At 41.3% G+C, this 19,382-nt stretch overlaps 1 protein-coding gene across 3 annotated transcripts in view; it reads right to left on the bottom strand.

The window, feature by feature from the left end:
* RYR2 (ryanodine receptor 2) overlaps window positions 1-19,382 on the bottom strand; it is a 751,000-nt gene that overhangs the window by 572,385 nt on the left and 159,233 nt on the right. The window lies entirely within an intron of this gene.

The following is a 19,382-nucleotide window of genomic DNA, read 5'->3' as shown; positions in this document are numbered from 1 at the left end:
CATCTAGACGGCAGTGTCCAGGCAGAAGGCAGAGTTCCATTAAAAAAAAAAAAAAAAAAAAACACACACACACAAGGAAAATGGTCTTCCCAGGCTAGTGTTTTTCTAAATGAGTCAACAGGGTTGGTGCTGGGGCAGCACCTACAATACCCCACATGGTCTTCCCCTGCCCAGGAGCAGCGGCAAGACTTGTGGGGGATCTCGTTACATCTAGAACCCACCAAGGTAACTGCTGGGCCACTTCAGTCTATAATAGGAGTCTGGTAAATTTCAGTTCAAAGCCTTCTAGTGGGAACCAAAACCCCTGAGGGTATGAATCTTAAGAAGTGAACTAACTGGCATAAATTGCCATCTCCCCAGCCCCAGGCAAGCATGCTGGGCACAGCATGCGTGAGGGTGAGGATACAAGCACATTCAACACCCTTGAGGATGTCCTACTGTGTTCACAAGCAAGCCTGGGATACAACTTTACCCCCAATCATCTGCACAACCTCGGGGAACCAGCATCATTCCTAAAAGTCTGAGACTCTGCATCTGTAGAGGTTAAGACCTGGAATTACAGGACGCCGTGATTAAAGTGACTGGCACAGTCCAAGGCACATTGCCAAATGCAAACGTGTTATCTAACTCTGCTCTCTCTTCCCCCACTCCCTTCATGTCACTGCACAGTTCTCATTCAAGCTCTATGCCAAAGAGCTTTCGAAAACCATGAAAAGGAAAAGAACGTGTCCTGTGTTTTAGAAAACAGTTTTTATATAAATTTTGGACAGCCCTCATCTTTACCATTTACCCATAATTATTATTAAACAGTATGTGACATACATGCCACTTCATTCCCAGAGGGCTCCCTACAAATGAACATCTGGCCTCCTACACTCTCTTGTCACTCTTATGAACCACAAATTTGGGGGGCACCCGGATGGCTCAATCAGTTAAGCTTCTGCTTTCATCTCAGAGTCCTGGGATGGAGCCCCACATAGGGCTTCCTGCTCAGCGGGAAGCCTGCTTCTCCCTCTCTCTCTCTGCTGTTCCTCTGCTTGTGCTCTCTCTCTCGCAAATAAAATCTTCAAACACACACACACACACACACACACACACACACACACACTTCACCACTAATCCCTTCTTGTCTATACTGCAAAGTAGCACTGGAATTTTTTTTTTTATTATTTTATTTCTTATTTCAGAGAGGGAGAGAGAGAGCAAGCATAAGTGGAGGCTGGGGGAAAGGGAGAAGGAGACCTCCCCGCTGAGTGGAGAGCCCGATGCGGGGCTTGATCCCAGGATTGTGGGATCATGACCAGAGCTGAAGGCAGATGCATAACCAACTGAGCCACCCACGTGCACCAGCCCTGAAGTTTTAAACGCTCCTAAATGTTATTACAATAGAGAACAAGGTAAAGTCTAACTACCTACTAAGTTATCTCTCCCAGCCACCTAGTTAGATACTGTTGCTGAGCTATCATCGCTGCTTAGAGACCTGAGGTGCTTTTCTAAGTGAATAAAATTACTATTTATATCACAAAACATTCACTAAGACAATCATGCCTTCTAAAGCATAAGAAATGGTCACACTGTCAAAAACGGGAAAAAAAAAAAAAAACAGGTAAGCAATGGCTTTGGAAATAGAAAAGACAAAGCACTTCAAGGACACAGAAAGGAAACAGAAGTACATGGATCCAGAGGGCTCCACTTTAGTTCCAGAAATCAGGAGGAGAGGAAAGATGCAGCAATTTAATATGAACTCAGGAGGAATCCTAGTCTATTTACAGCATCATGCAGTTTTTTCAACGAACCACCCAAGCATTACTGAACATCATCATGGCAACCCCTGTAATAGGACCGCTAACTTTCAGCTAGATTCCACACTGGATCAACTCCTGACTCTGAAGTGAGTTTCCATTAGGAAGGATTTTCTCAGGCTTCTGTCTCTTCCTCCTCTGCACCCAGGAGATGGCTTAACCTAGTGGATTGGCCCTTTCCTCCTTGTGAGAACGCACCGCCCACTAGAATGGGCTACCCAATCAGTAATAAATGTGATGTCCTAATCTCTCACTTGCTCTAATCTTTTATTTCCCTCATTCTTCAGAACCCAAGCAAGAAAATGGATGTTACTGCCTGGGCCCGCTCAGATAGACTAAGAAGCGACCACGTCCCATGAAGACTCAAACAAATCTAACATTTGGAAACACAGTTCAGGGGTTAAGAGTAGAGAATCTAAAACTCGGGTGCAAGGGGCACCCAAGTAGTCAGTCAGTTAAGCACCCCACTGTTGGTTCTGGTTCAGGTCATGATCTCAGGGTTGTGAGATCGAGTCCTATGTTGGGCTCTGAGCTCAGCAGGGATTCGGCTCAAGATTCTCATTCGCTCTCCTCCTCTCTCTCTCTCTCTACCCCACTCCCTGTTCCTGCTTGCTTTTTAAATAAATAAAAACTATTTTTTAAAAAAGTGGGATGTGGGGCACCTGGGTGGCTCAGTGGGTTAAAGCCTCTGCCTTCGGCTCAGGTCATGATCCCAGGGTCCTGGGATCGAGCCCCGAATCAGGCTCTGCTCAGCAGGGAGCCTGCTTCCTCCTCTCTCTCTGCCTGCCTCTCTGCCTACTTGTGATCTCTGTCTGTCAAATAAATAAATAAAATGTTATTTTTAAAAAAAACGTGGGATGTAATGTTCTGCCCTTCATCCTGTCTGTGGACTACAAAGGCGTGGGTAGCTGTGCCTGGATGGCCCAGTCATTAAGTGCCTGCCTTCAGCTCAGGTGGTGATCCCAGGTCATGGAATCAAGCTCTGTATAGAGCTCCCTGCTCTGAGGGAAGCCTGCTTCTCCCTCTCCCTGTCAAATAAATAAAATCTTAAAAAAAAAAAAAAAAAAAAGTGTAGGTAAAATTCTTCACTTCACTCAGTTTCCTCACCTGTAAAATGGGGATAATAATAGTAACTCATAGGATTATTATATATGTAAAGACCTAAGCACAGTGCCTGAACATAATTAAGTAAATTTCAGGATCACTACATAGAGTACCATTTTTCTCATTATTACTGATATTATCTTGTCCCACAAGGTAAGACTTGAAAGAAAGTACTCCTCCATGCTAGGTTAGGGTCTGTTTTACGAGTTCACGTCTACACAGGACACCAAGAATGCTGAGCGAACCGTAAGGGAGAAACTGTAGGAACATGAGTCCGTTGGCTCACCATGAGCAAGGTCCTCTGAAAAAGCAGTTTCACCTCACAAGAAAAGGAACTCCCTCAGTGCACACCATCTGGCACACACACCAAAACCTCTGTGTCTGCTGTTGTTCCTTATGTCTGTAATTGCTCACCTCCCGGCCTCCGGATTGTAGGTGTGCATGTATCTGCCTGAGGACAGCATGACTGAGGCCAACCTTAGGCATGCTCAAATGTTTCCGGGTGACGGCAGAAAACCTACGCATCCTTTCTGCTCAGGGTTTTCTAGGACCCACGCCCAGTTATTTTTCTCCCTCTACCATGTACTTAAAAAAAAAAAAAAAGGATACAGAAAATTTTGTTATTTGTGTGCCAGAGTGCATTTTAACTGACCAAAATATGCCTATGGCTAAAATGCTAACAGAGTTGTCAAAGACCTTTCATCTCCTTAGTGACTGAAATGGGAGATCCTACCTTACCTGGGGAAAACAGGGGCCTCCCTGCAGATCACAAAGCCACACAGAGCACAAGTAATTGGTCCAGTGAGTCACCCGCACTGGTGTTTAGGCCACACGTTATCTTTCGGGATCAACTTGCTCTAGCAGCAGGCACCAGATCCACTGCTCTGACGGAAGCTTGGGGAAGCACCTCGTGTTTAGAAAAGCAGAGTGTGCCTGAATTAACTCAGGGCAAGCCGGCTCTCACATGTATCCTTAGAACAGTAAGACAAAGAAGAAACAGGAGTTCGGAGCTGGAAAATGCCATTGTTTCTGGACTATTATAAATTTTTTTCCCAACCTGCATCTACCCACATCACAGGTATCGCCAAAACCATCAATACAGACTGAAAACCTCAAGGGAGAGAGGGGATATTTCTTTCCAGTATACAAGCAAAAACCCAAGGAAAGCGAGGGCAGTAGCAGCAAAAAGATAGGACTCTGGCTGGCCCAACACAAGACGTTTAGAGTATGTTTGAAGATGTAACACGGAGAGCTTCTCTCTGGTCCATTTATTATGCACCAAATTATTATGCACAAAAATATCTCCCAACACTGGCCCTGAGCCTCCATTTTCATATGTCGGAAAAGAGGATACAAAACATCACACAAATGCAGTATTCCCAGTATAAAACAGGCACACAAGTCATCCCGGAGTCCACTGGCTTCCCTCCATGGTACCTGCCAACGGTTATTCTCACACCTCACACACCGTCTGCTCTGCCAAAGCTGTTCCTTAACTTTCCAAATGTGTGCCTTCCAAAAGAAAATAAAAATAAAAATAAGCAGGGTCTGTAACCACTCCACTGAAAGATTATGGTACTGGGACGCCTGGGGGCTCAGTGGGTTAAGTATCAGCCTTCAGCTCAGGTCATGATCCCAGGCTCCTGGGATGGAGTCCCGCTTCAGGCTCCCTGCTCAGCAGTGAATCTGTTTCTCCCTCTTCCTTTGGCCCCCCCGCCTGCCTGTGCATGCACGCACTCTCACTCTTTTTCTCTGGCAAATAAATAAATAAAAATCTTAAAACTCTCCAAGGGTTTTCCAGCCCCTTAGGATAAACCCATCTTCCTTACTATCACCCAGAGGGCTCTGTCTGTTCTGGTACCTTGTACCTGCTCTGAATTCACTTTTCAAAAAAGAAAAGAAAGAAAAAAGATTATGATACCATTGATAAAATGAAAAATGTGAACACACCATTCCCCCTAGGTGACCCTCTGGCGGGAGCGGGGGAAGAGGGGGCCAAAAACAAAACCAAAACACAACAAAACAAAATGTCTATGCTGCCAACTGCCCAGAAAATGTCACTTCAGTAAGACACTGGATGAAGTGATAAAAACACATCCTTTCTTGTTAAATCACACAGATGCTTTAAATGTGTTTTAAATCCAGAAACAGATAAGAACCCAATTAGTAATTTGACTTCTGAATATGTATCTAATAAGGCAAACAGTAAAAGAATTTTCTTCTTCGAAAACTGGCAGTACATGGGACTAAATCAGATATCGACATTATTAGCCAAATGTTTGAGATGTCCTGAAATTTCCCAGTATTTTCATGCCCTTCACTTTTTAAAATCAAATCTTTCCCTATGATCTTATTTCCTCGGAAGTATGCTGTGTTAGAAAGGTCACACCTGTGACCCAAACAAAGTTAGTCAAATCGTTATTTCTAACATTATTACTTCTAACATAGACTGCTAACATTGACTTCTTTCCTCAGAAAAGTCACTCTGCTTCTGGTACATTTCATAAACTAAATTTAATGTCTTCAATAAGCATAGATTAGCTATACATATATATATATATATATATATATGCATAGATTAGATATAAACACATACACGTAAGCATAGATTAGCTGTGTGTGTGTGTGTGTGTGTATATATATATATATATATATATATATATATATATACACATATATATGAAAGCTATATTAGGTGTTTCATCAAATCAGTGTTTTCATTCAACTCTATCACTAACCACAATGCAAAATTAACATTAACAGAGAAGTTACAGATTTTAAAGACTATAAATGCATGAGATACTTTAGCTACCAACCTTCAAGGTAAGCAGACGTATCTCCAGTGTCTATTAATGAAAGAGACAAGCGGACTTTGACCTGCAGGAGGACTCCTTCAGACCGAGTTTTAACCACAACCAGCATTTGATAATATTCCCTTAACAATCCTACATACATTTTCTCAACAGGAAAACACTTGCTCTGAGACACTGTGGCAAGTAGCATGGATAATACACACAGTGCACAGATAATAGAGGGTAGGACACAACAGGTATTCAGTAATCCATTATCTGTACTACGAAACACGTAGTCTTAGCCGCTAGTACGCACACACACATCCATACATACGGTGCAGGTAAGTCCTGTGTGGTTCTGAGCACAGAGCCCACCATATGGCAGCCTCTCAAAAGACAGCTGGTGAAAAATAAAAAAAGAAGAGCCCAGTATTTCTTCAAATTGCACAACTTTCAGTACATAAGCCTAATTAGAGGCTAGAACATGTGGCCCCTGTCTCCTGCACCTTCAAATGCATGGTAACCCCCTGTGCTGAGGTTGGTCTTTGTGCCCATCTCACAGGACTAGCATGTGAGCTAAGTGTCAGCCTCCCTCATTTACACATGAGGGAATCCAGACTTGGAGAGGAGATTAGCATCCTTTCCCTCCTTGCTGTCTAAGGGGATCTCAGCTCTGTATAGTTCCCCAACCCTCCCCCACAAAGCCATGTGCTCCAAGAGGAGGTTATTTCCACTTTGTTAGCAATTGTTTCAGAAATGGGCATTTGACCAAACTCTGGTTACTGAGACACAAAAGAAGCCTGGCTTCTGAAAAAAAATGTTCCTTTCTACTAGGAAACGGACCCCAGAAGAAACAGTCTGGTTTCCTCCTCTGGACAGTGCCACAGCTTCATAGGAGAACTAGACTTTTTTTTTTTTTTTAAGATTTTATTTATTTATTTGACAGATCACAAGTAGGCAGAGAGGCAGGCAGCCAATCCCAGGCAGCCTCTACCTCTAGACTGAAGAAAATCCCTTTGTTAGAAGGCAATTAAAAATAAGAGTCTCTTGTATGCAACCAAAATCACCCCAAGTGGTCTACAGTCCAAAGTTAGAGAATGCCATTTTCATACCCAGGCCTGTATGACAAACCAGCTTGCTCTCTCAGCTGCTATATCCCAGCAGACCTTAAAAGGTTCAACAGGAGCCCCACCCAGTGCTAGAGGCCAAGGTGAAGGTAAAACACTGACTATATGGCAGGTCCCCCACTAGATACTTGATACACATTATCCAACTTAACCCACCATAGCTCAATATTGGACTCTAGGACTCAAATGCCAAATTGGCCACAGTGAATGGATTCCTACAAAAGGTTAGATTTTACTAAAGTTAAGGACAATTTTTTTTGGAGGGGGGAGTGGTTGGTTGTATCAAGAGCCTTGATTTGCAAAGTATGGAAGAAAAAAAACGAGCTTAGGAGTTGAAACCCATGTAACATCTTGGGTCAGTTGGTCAAGGTCTCCTAGCCTGCTATAAAACACCTCTCCTGAGAAGCTCAAGGGGGATAGTAGATGCTCAAAAATCAGTACATAATCATGGTTAATGGTATTCCTGAATCCAGCTACCATAACAATAGAAAAGAATCTACAAGCATTCCAGGATCACATTAATCCTGTGATCATCATCAGTAAGTCAGTCTCCATTCAGCAAGGATGCCTCTTAACGTTTATCCACCATTAACATGAAAAATAACCCTTAATAATCTATAATCTGATTTATCTTTCCAGAAATGACAAAGAATTATGAAACCTTACTGGTATTTCCTGAATGGAAGAGCAGAGATGAAAAATGAATGTGCATCCAGCCGAATTCTCAACAGCTTAGAAATGTTAACAGGAGAGCCGCGCTGCATATCAAGATACAGATTTCACAGGCCACTAAGGTATTCTTCACTAAGTGATTTTAAATTTTACCATTAATCCTCTTATCCCCATTAACGATTATTTCATATTCTGAATGCCACAGCCATAAGCCCTTAAAGCAAACAAATACAGCAACGCCCACATATGGAGAACACAAATCCTACGTATGAATCAGTGCTTTCTCTCACTGGGGACTTGGGATGCATGGGAAAGAATTGGCCCTTCTGAGGGCCCTTCGGAGGGCAGGAAGGGGTCAACAGACGTGGCTCCCATTGAATTATAGAACACGGCTACCCAAGGACACCTGTAGGCTACCTCGCAATCTACACCCACAGGGTCCTCATCACCCTTAACTCTTACTGAGCTGGCTCTTGGTATGTCCCAGCCACCACATAAGTACTATGCAATCCAGCAAACCAGGTGCTATTATCCCTGTGGGGTGAGGAGAAAATGGAGGTATGACCAAGTTCAAGCCCAAGGTCATAGGGATAGTATGTGGGATGTAGCCAGGACTCAAAGCCAGGACCACTGACAGCAGAATCTCTGCTTCTAACCACCACCTATAAAGCTCTCGGTAACGACTAGTTGCTATCCAAACTAAACCTTCCCAAATATTCCTATGGTCACTTTAGGTACATCTCACTTCCCATCCGCAATCTTGTAAAGAAAGTCTTTTTGACTCTAACCAAGAGGACAGGTAGATCAGTGAGTCTCCTAAAGCCTGAGTCACCGAGAAGTTGTTGTTATAATAATGTCACCAGGCACTAGCATTACACAGAGCAGACGAAGAGAAAAACTATCACAAAGGACTGCTTTGAAAGAAAAGCCATGAAAATTCCATGTGTCAAAACTATTACAGTTTAGCCAACCTCCTCTCCCTTTTGGAGGCCCGTTTTTCACCCAGGAAGTTCAGGGACCTGGAGGTTGAGGTCCCTGTGGGAGAAGCCTCCCCCAGGGAAAGCAGTCTCCTTGAGCAGGGGTCCAGAAGGCCTCTTCTCACCAGCTGCGCACCCACTGTGTGCGAATCCTACTTTCTGTCAGAGACCAAAGACTCCAACGTTCAGTAGTTGGAATTCTAGGAATTCTAGACAATCCTTCACTTAAACATTAACTGAATACCTCTATGGGGGGGGACACTCACTGTGCTACCAATTCACTAGGCATGTGGTACACTGGGCTATATATACCGAATGCTTTCCTCACTGCATTATCTATATAAACACGCTGAATATGTTACAGTTTTTGAAAGATACCATCATTTAACACCCGACATAAGGAGAAGAATTTTCATTTTTCCAGGCTTTATTTTAGGTCCCTAAAATGTGACTTTACTGACTTTTCTTTTTTTTAAGCAAAGAAACTTTGGATTCAAAATCCAATATTCAAGGCTGGGTGTGGCTGGCAGGCAGTGTACCCACTGAAACAGTTAAACAGGTGGGATACACCAAATGCAGAGATCTGGAGGGCTTTGGGAACCTAAAATTCACCTACGAACCAGAGAAGTCTTTAAAAACCAGAACTAAGGCTAATCTGAAGGCAAGAGGCCCTAATACCGTACATCATTGGACAAATATTTTTCATTCTGTATGTTGTTAACAGGATTTAAATTGGGAATGGTAACATGTTCTTTCCGTATGTATTTTTTTATTTAGACTTCTCTAAACTTCAAATATTAACTAAACTTCAAATATTTATTAACTTGCACAAACTGGACTATTGGTTAGACCAGTGTGAGATGACACTGTACAGTTCTGTATTTGTAATTCCTTAAACTGTGTGACCTAACCCAATTTTAAGGATAGAACTTCTAGATTATAATTGAAAATAATCTGGAGCGATTTCAACAAATATCTGTGAGGTTCAGTCCATTCTTCCACAAAAATGTTCACCTATTAAAACAGGAAACTCTATCAACACAGGTCTGCAGTAGACAGAGGAGAATATAACCATTTCCCGAGGCTAGGAGACTAGTAAACCGCTATCTATTGGTCTTCCCTTCATTTGTGTGTGAATACAATAGAAGTGTTTTAATATGTTTACAAGGATTATCACTGAGCCAGAAACCCAAGTTAGAAGGAGAACAGAAAGAAATGGGAAATAATACAGGGAAATTTGTAGGTGTAACTACATAAAGACAAATATTCTTCTATGCCTCCAGGACCACCAATGAACAAGAATCCTCACTTAGAGCATCTCAGTTTTAGAAAAGGAGGAAGATAACTAATAAATATACGCCCTCGAAACAAGCTGTAACAACCCAGAGTCATACCACCACTAATCAGTATTTAAAGAGCTTAGAACCTGCAAATAGAGCATTCTGCAAGATTCTGAAATACACCTTGGCTTTCTGTACTAAATATATGCTTCTGACTTGTACCCTTATGAAATATCAAAAATCACTGTGAGGCTGCGGTTGAGGTGAGCCTTCGGTATTTCATTTCCCAAATTTAAAATCTGGGGATGCCTAGATGGCTCAGCAGGTAAAGCATCTGCCTTTGGCTCAGGTCATGATCCCAGGGTCCTGGGAGCGAGCCCCACTACGGGCTCCCTGCTCAGCGGGGAGTCTGCTTCTCCCTCTCCCTCTGTCCCTCCCTGCAGCTCATGAGCACTTTCTCAAATAAATAAAATCTTTAAAAATAAATAAGATGTGGCATATATTCTCTCTCCAGTTTTGACTTTATACACATGAAAAAGATTTAAAATGGCAACAATATAGTAACTCTAAAGGAAAAAGAATGACAAAGAGAAATAGCCATCTATTAACTTCAGGTTACATTTTTATACAATGCATGCAGAAACACATAGAAGATATCTTTAAACTAAAAAATGTTAAATACCATCAGGGCAACTAGAAAATACTAAAGGATTAATAATGATCTGACCAAGGGTGAGACCTAATACAAGGTTAAAGAAAGTACAGGTGGGAAGACCTGATAAGATAGTAACTTACTAGAGGAGTCAGCTTGATTTTAATGACTTAGACCATATTTTAAGAGTGCTGTTCTTTGTTAAGCATGGACTTATGAGTGCCTAGGAAACCAGTCAGACCTCTGGCACTCAAAGGTGATGAAGGACAGATACTACCTTTTAATGTGCACTTATACAAGGAGAAAGCAAGAGATCATTCAGATCCTGCAAATGCTACAGATCTTCCTCCTGGGAAGATTTTCAAATGACTGGGGGAAAAAAAAATTCAAGATTGCTTTACCCCGGGATTGCTGGTTCAATTCTTGGGTCAAATGAAGGTAGCATGGGTGTCTGATTTAAGTTGCCATTTTTTGTTTACAGAAAAGAAAGAATTTAAACCACATCCTCACCTTCTCCAGGCCGAGATCATCTTATGAGATGAGCACACTCCTGGGCCATGTTCTTTTTCCTGCTCAAGAACCATAAACCTTGCAAATTTCTAAGGTCAGTGTCAAATTCCTAGCTAGACATAGAGTTCCAAGAGCTCCATGTCCTCTTCTATGAGGACACAATCTAGTTTCTAGTTCTCATACTGATATTGAAAAAAAAAAAAATTAATACTTGTATTCTTAAAGTTCATCTGGAAGAATAAATTAATAAGAAAGCAAAATAAAAATACTGGAAAAAAGAACTGTATTGAATGAAGCTAGCTCTACTACATATTAAAACAATAACAAGTTATAGTAATTAAAGAAATATGAAAGGGTTTATAATTTTGTGAATGTACATTAAAGCATCTAAAATCAATGAAATGAGGATTTGGACAATCAGCTACCTAACGATTTGGAAAAAAAATAAAGATCTACCTCAAGCTATGTCCAAATAAATTTCAGATGGATTAAAGATTTAAGTCCTAAAAACTGGGGAAAAGACAAAATGTTTTAATAAAGCATAGACAAGAAGAGAAATACAGGACTATGTAGTAATGTGAAAGTACTTCACCACAAGCCCATTTAAAGGTAAATTACAAACTTGAAAACTTCACATATAAATCACTGAGGATAAATATTCATATCATACACTGAAAAGAAGCACTTCCCAACAGAAAAAATAGGCAAAGAATATTAAGGAGAAAATTCACAAAAGAAGCTATGCTCGTAACTAGAGAGAGAGTTCGACCTCACTACTGTAATGAAAAACCATAAAAACAAACCAACCAAGTTCTGGGTTCTTTTTTTTAACCTATCAGGTTGCCAAGTGAAAAGGATTAATAATAGCCAATGAGGGTTAACACACAGGGAAATTAGCATTATTTTACAGGGCTGGAAATGCATATTAATGTTATTTTGGCAAAATGTTTCAGAAGACTTTAAAATGTGTGTACCTTTGGTCCAACAACGCTATTTCTAGACATTTTTCTTAAGAATTTAGTAAGCTCATAAAGGTAAGTGCATGTAACAGGATATTACCTGCAACATTATTAATAAAGGTAAAAACGGAGCTCCTTCTGCCTTATGAGGACACAGCACCAAGAAGTCAGCCCTCACTAGACACTGACTCTACTGGCACCTTGATCTTGGACTTCCCAGTCTCCAGAACTGTAAAAAAATAAATGTTTGTTCCTTACCAACCCCCTCCCCCAAAAAAGTGAAAACTGGGAAAGCTTAAATGTTCATTAATGAGAGGGCAGATACAATAGAATACCATGAAGCCATTAAAGATGGGCATGGATAAATGATGTGATTAATGTCCAGCCAGGAAACATGTCCACAACAGTTCTAACTGAGGGGGGAGGGTGGGTGTTACATATAGCATTAAAAAAAAAAAAAAAAAGAAACATGGGGGGTACTTCTCTTCTGGATTATAGGATTAAGAGTGAGCTTAGTTTTTTCTGCATCATTTTTAACATTTTCTGAACTTTTTTCAAAGAATATTTTTTGTAAATAAGAAAAAAACCTGCAAGAAACAGTCAGAAACAAGACAGATGTCTGCTATTGCTTTTAATGCCTGGTCACCTACCAAACCGACTTAAAATGGCACATCATAAAATCTGTAGATATCCTCATAGCTCTGTGCGAATCTGACTCCAAATACCTTATTTATCTATTTAATTTCCCTCACCTAATTAACTCCATTTGTTTCAATCATCAATTTTATCTAAGTACGCCCCACATAAAAGGTGACACTTCCCTCAAGTGGGTATCCTACTTATCAACCATCCTCAGGAGTAATAAATCATACTAACTGAAGTGAAATTAAGGGGGTTGGGGGGGTTGTTAATAATCCTTAAACACATACCACAATTCTTCAATACACATGAAAGCACTTTGGCATTCAGGTAAATCAAGCATGACATTGTTGATATTTCTTAAGAGTGGGGCAATCATGCTTCAGAGACCTGTCAAAGGGATAAATGATAAAGCAAAGAATAAATCCACGCCAATGAAACGGCCTTCCAGAAAGCAAATGATTCAGTGGTTTGGTTGAAGTGTTTGCACAATAGTAGACAGAGCACCAGACTTGGCACAGGGAAAACCAGCTTCTCATCCCAACTGCACCCCGTACACTAGCTATGAGAACTCTGACAAGCCTCGGTGTGGGCCTCATTTCCTTGCCTGAAAGACTATGAACCCGGAAAAAATACTAGGATTATTTGGAGTACAAATGGAAAATGATCATGCCATAAAGGATGACTCCAAGAACATAACGGATCCCTACAAACTGTAGCACCTCTACCATCATTGCCAAGTAAACTGATTAGTAATACAGATATGGTCAAAGCAAAGTATGGGTATGGCTGAGGCTCCCGAGCCCATGTCCTGGGACTGTACCACACACTAGAAACGATGGGGGTTCTGTGGTGAGCCTAGAACTGTGTGATCTACAGGAAAAAGTTTCAAGTTTCTATGCCCTATTCCAACAGGGAAGAAATGCACACTCATCCCAATCCGTGCCTTCATCCAGGAAGGCCATCTGAGAACCTTGCCAGTAACAAGGGCCAAGGCTGAGAGGGAACACTGAGCTGAGTCAGACCAACCCCCCAGCATGTACACCTCTGTTGCGATGAGAGTCAACTCACTCGGCTTTTTTGTTCTCCTACAGTTTCCAACACAAATATCCATGACAACACATAAAGGCTGCCAAATCTAACAGCACAGCAAATGAGGAAAATCAATTAAGTAGTTACCATTATCTATGGAATGATACCCACCTTTGGTGCCGGTGGCCCCATCCTGCCTCCCTGAAGGATGGACCTGGACTGCTGGCTCCAGAGCCAGCTTTCAGAAGTGGTGGGATGAGGAGCACCTGGGTGGTTCAGTCTGTTCAGCATCTGACTCTTGGTTTCAGCCCAGGTTGTGATCTCAGGGTCAGGAGATCGAGCCCCATGTTGGGCTCTGCACTTAGTGGGGAGTCTGCTTGAGTGGTGAGAACACCTCCCTCCTTCCACACAGCTCTAGGCTGGGAGTGGAGCCTCTTTGCACCTAGGACTGCAAACCCAGAGACTGTCCTTTTGCCTCAAGACACAAGGCCAGCAGAAAACCAGGGTTACAGGGTCCTACTTTCACAGGAGGATCAAAAGGAAATGCTGACTCAGTCCAAGATCAACCCCAGAGCCACACATGCTCAACCTCAAAAAGCAGCCAAGGGTAGGCATATTAATTTGACCTCCAGACCTGAGGGGAGATTTTAGGAGCATTCAAGCACAAAGAGATAGTCATTAAAAGCTAAGCTCTTTTTACTCAAGGATGGGCACACAGGGAAAAACCTACCTAAGAAACGACTGATGTAAAACAAAATACTCAGCATTCGGAAGAAAACCATAAGCAGCCTCAAGACACAGGCCACCAGAAGATGAAGATGGTGATATAGCCACAAGAAAAGTTATTTTTACAAAGAGTTTATTAGTGGAGAGATAATAATGATATAAAAAGTGAAGGAAAAAAACAAACAAACAAGCAAAGCATGCATTATATGGATAAGATGATTCCCAATCTATTTTTTTAATAAAGAAAGGAAGATGAGGGGCACTTGGGTGGTGGCTCAGTGGGTTAGGCCCCTGCCTTTGGCTCAGGTCATGATCCCAGGGTCCTGGGATGGAGTCCTGCATCAGGCTCCCTGCCCAGCCAAGAGTCTGCTTCTCCCTCTGCCTGCTCTTGTGCTCTGGCTCACTCTCTCTCTCCCACCTACCTCAAATAAGTAAAGAAAATCTTTTTCAAAAAGAAAAAAAAAAAAAAAGATGCAAAGAAATGGAAAGACACCCCATGCTCATGGATTGGAAGAACAAATGTGGTTAAAATGTCCATCCTGCCCGGGTGCCTGGATTTCTCAGTGGATTGGGCCGCTGCCTTCCACTCGGGTCATGATCCCAGGGTCCTGGGATCAAGTCCCACATTGGGCTCTCTGCTTTGGCAGGGAGGCTGCTTCCTCCTGCCGCCCCCCCAACCCCTGCCTGCCTCTCTGCCTACTTGTGCTCTCTGTCTGTCACATAAATAAATAAAATCTTAAAAAAAAAAAAAAAGGAAATTAAAAAAAAAAAGTCCATACTACCCAAAGCAATCTATACTTTAAATGCAATTCCTATCAAAATACCAATAGCATTTTTCAGAGGTAGGATAAATAATCCTGAGACTTGTATGAACTACACAAGACCCCAAATAGCTAAAGCAACTTTGACAAAGAAAAAGCTAGAGGCATCATAATTCCAGATTTCAAGTTAGGTTACAAAGCAGCAGTAATTAAAACAGTATGGTACTGGCATAAAAACAGACAAAAGATCAATGAAACGGAACAGAAAACCCAGAAATACATCCACAGTTACACAGTCATTTCATCCTCAACAAAGGAGGCAAGAACGTGCCATCTGAGAGACCATTTCTTGAAATGGTTTTGGGAAAACTGGATAGCTACATGCAAAAGAATGAATTTGGACCACTTTCTGACACCATACATAAAAATAAACTCAAGGGTCACCTGGGTGGTTCAGTCAGTTAAGCATCTGCCTTGGGCTTAAGTCATGATCCCAACGTCCTGGGATCAAGCCCCATGTCAGGCTCAGCAAGAAGTCTGCTTCTCCCTCTGCTTCCGCCTGTTGTTCCCCCCACTTATACTTTCTCTCTGCCAAATAAATAAAATATATAAAAATAAAATAAACTCAGAACGGATTAAGGACCTATATATGAGACCTGAAATCATAGAACTCCTAGAGGAGAACACAGCCAGTAATCTCCCTGACATCAGCCACAGCAACATTCTTCTAAGTAGGTTTTCTGAGGAAAGGGATTAAATAAAAGCAAAAATAAACTACTGGGACTACGTCAGAATGAAAACCTTCTGCACAGTGAAGAGAACAATCAACAAAGCTAGAAGGCAAGTGATTTGCAAATGATGTATCTGATGGGGGGTTAATATTCAAAATATATACAGAACTGATACAACTTAATACCCCAGAAAACAAATAATCCAATTAAAATGTGGGCAGAAAACATGAAAACAGATATTTCTCCAAAGATGACATACGATGGCCAACAAACATATGAATAGATGCTCAGCATCATGACTCATCAGCGGGGAGATGCAAATCAGAAGTAGAAGGAAATCCTGGCTCACACCTGTCAGAATAACTAATCAAAGAAACAACAGGTGTTGGCGAGGATGTGGAGAAAAAGGAACCCTCATGCACTGTTGGTGGGAATGAGAACTGGTGCAGCCACTGGGAAAGACAGTATGGAGATTCCTCAAAAGATTAAAACTAGAGGGGGTGTCGGGGTGGCTCAGTCAGTTAAGCATCTGACTCTTGGTTTTGGCTCAGGTCATGATCTCATAATGGAGGCGGCTTGAGATTCTCCGCCTCTCCCTCTGCCTTTGCCCTTCCCCCTGCGTGCACCTTCTCTCTAAACTAAACAAAATCTGGGGCACCTGAGTGGCTCAGATGGTTGGACTTCCAACCTCACCCAACCTTCCTGACTGCCTTCAGCTAGGGTCATGATCCTGGGGTCCTGGGATCAAACCCCACATAGGACTCCTAGCTCAGCAGGGAGCCTGCTTCTCCCCCTGCTTGTGTTCACTCTCTCGGACTAATAAATAAATAAAATCCTTAAAAAACAAACAAACAAAAACCCTAAAACTACCCTAAATCACACTACTGGTATCTAACAAAAAATACAAAAGCCCTAATTCAAAGGGATACACGCACCCCTATGTTTAATGAGGCATTACTTACAATAGCCAGACTGTGGAAGCAGCCCAAACGTCCATCAGCAGATGAACAGAGAAAGACATGGTGTGTGTGTGTGTGTATATATATACACACACAAACAATGGACTATTATTCAAAGTAAAAAAAAAAATAGCACATGATTTCACTCATGTATGGAATTTAAGAAACAAATGAGCAAAGGAAAATAGAAAAAGAAATAGGCTTTTAACTATAAAGAACACACTGGCTGTCACGAGAGGTAACTGTGGGGTGGGGGAATGGGGCAAAAAGGGGATGGGGATAAAAAAGTACACTTATCATTATGAACAAAATGAAGTGATATTAAAAGGAAAGAAGAATATAAACACAGACCTACAGAAAAAGAATAGAATAAAACATGTTAAATATATCAACAGCAGTTTATCTCCAGGTAGCGAGATTATAAGCAGTTTTTATCTTATTCTGTGCACATCTGTATTTTCCAAATTTTCTACATGTTAAGTTTCTAATTTAAAAAATACCATTATGGGGGCACCTGGGAGGCTCAGTGGGTTAAGCCCATGCCTTCGGCTCAGGTCATGATCCCAGGGTCCTGGGATCGAGTCCCGCATCGGGCTCTCTGCTCAGCAGGGAGCCTGCTTCCTCCTCTCTCTCTCTGCCTGCCTCTCTGCCTACTTGTGATCTCTCTCTGTCAAATAAATAAATAAAATCTTAAAAAAAAAAAACCATTATGAATTAAGAGATGGAAAGAGAAATCGAATCCTTCTGAAATCCTAAGGATATTTCAGGTGTATCACCCTTCCCATTTCTAATATTTTTAATTCATTGGATTCATACTTCACAATGGAATTATAATATAGATACTGATTTATACTACAGTAAAACTAGAGTATCAGAACAAAGCTATCATATATGTAAACATATATGCACATATATTATATGCAACTATTCAAAAGACTCCTCTCGTTTATCACATAAAATAAAAATTTAAAATGATAGCATTTTCCAAAATCTTATCTGCCCAGCAAAATGCTAGAAAAAATTACATACATATGAATACATATGTGCTGAACAAATTATATATATAATAAATTATATATATAGGTATCCTATATAAATGCTATATAATATGTACTTCTTATATATTACATATATGGCATCTCAAGAAGCACACACACTTTCTGGTTCAAGAATGGTATTATTCCAGCATTTTTCAAAAGAAACCACATGACATATGCATTCAACATCTTATGTGATAGAGTACAGAGTGCTTCAATGGAGGAAAACACACATGCCCCCACACAAAAGGAAATCACTCAGCTCCTCACTTGAGCATGGTCTTGGACACTCAGAGGTATCACCGTTCTAAACAAACTGTGTGGTCGGCAAGCTCCAAATCTGCGACGTGATGGCTATTAGAACGCAAAGGTTTCGCTCCTCTACACATATCTTATTCTACCAGGACATTCAACATCATTCCAAAATATCCACATATGGTGCACTGGGTCTTAGCTGTAACAGAGCCAATGTGCCCTCGTGTGTGACCTCTTCCCCCACGATTCTCACTGGTCAACCTAATGTCAGCCCATCCCAGGTGGTACAGTTGGCTAGGACCACAAGGGCCTCACCAAGCAAATCTGAGTCCTGAAGTCTTTCTAGAACCTCATAGACCCCAGCTAGTATCAAAGATCCTGAGTTGAAAAATAAAAAAACAATTAATATGCTACTAGAGTTTTATAATTATGTACAAAGTCAAAAAGGATGGAAACCTTATACAGTGTTGGATCCTACCAGCAGATAAACAAAATTTTTTTTCCACAGTTCTTAGGGAAATTTAGAAAAGACAGGTATGTTACTGGTATGTTAAGGGAAAATTACTTTTCCCTTAAGAGTTATTCCCACAGAATTCATCATCACCAGTCTTTCAAACATTTGGCTTTTACAATACGATGCTCGGGGAAGTGTCCAACAGTGGATTGATGACCATCTGAACAAAGGTTTTCTGAATAAGCTAATGTGTATTGTTTCAAATAGCTACAGAGTGGACACGACCTAAATCGTTCACAATACGGGAATAATCTCATAAATTAAGGTATACCTAACTTGGTATTAATATTACGGAGGATTTAAATCATGGGATAAATAGTAAGACACAATATTAAGTGTACAAGTTGGGAAATTGGAGAGGGAGACAAAACAAGAGACTGTGGACTCTGAGAAACAAACTGAGGGTTTTGGAAGGGAGGAGGGTGGGGGTTGGGTGAGCCTGGTGGTGGGTATTAAGGAGGGTACGTGTTGCATGGAGCACTGGGTGTGCTTGCTGCATAAACAATGAACTCGAACACTGAAAAGAAATAAAATTAAATTAAAAAAAAAAAGAAAATACATTTATCCTATTATCTATGTGGACTATAATTCAACACACATGCAAATATAGTTGGTGTATTAGCATGAAAGGGTCATAAAAAACTCTTTAAAGAGAACTTTCAGGGTGCCTGGTTAGCTCAGTGGGTTAAAGCCTCTGCCTTCAGCTCGGGTCATGATCCCGGAGTCCTGGAATTGGGTCCCTCATCTGGCTCTCTGCTCAGTGGGGAGCCTGCTTCCTCCTCTCTCTCTCTGCCTGCCTCTCTGCCTATTTGTGATCTCTGTCTGTCAAATAAATAAATAAAAATTTAAAAAA

The sequence above is a fragment of the Mustela lutreola genome, chromosome 4, assembly GCF_030435805.1.
Source record: "Mustela lutreola isolate mMusLut2 chromosome 4, mMusLut2.pri, whole genome shotgun sequence".
Lineage (NCBI taxonomy): Eukaryota > Metazoa > Chordata > Mammalia > Carnivora > Mustelidae > Mustela > Mustela lutreola.
Note: the sequence above shows the minus strand (reverse complement) of the source record. Positions and strands in the feature narration are given on the sequence as shown.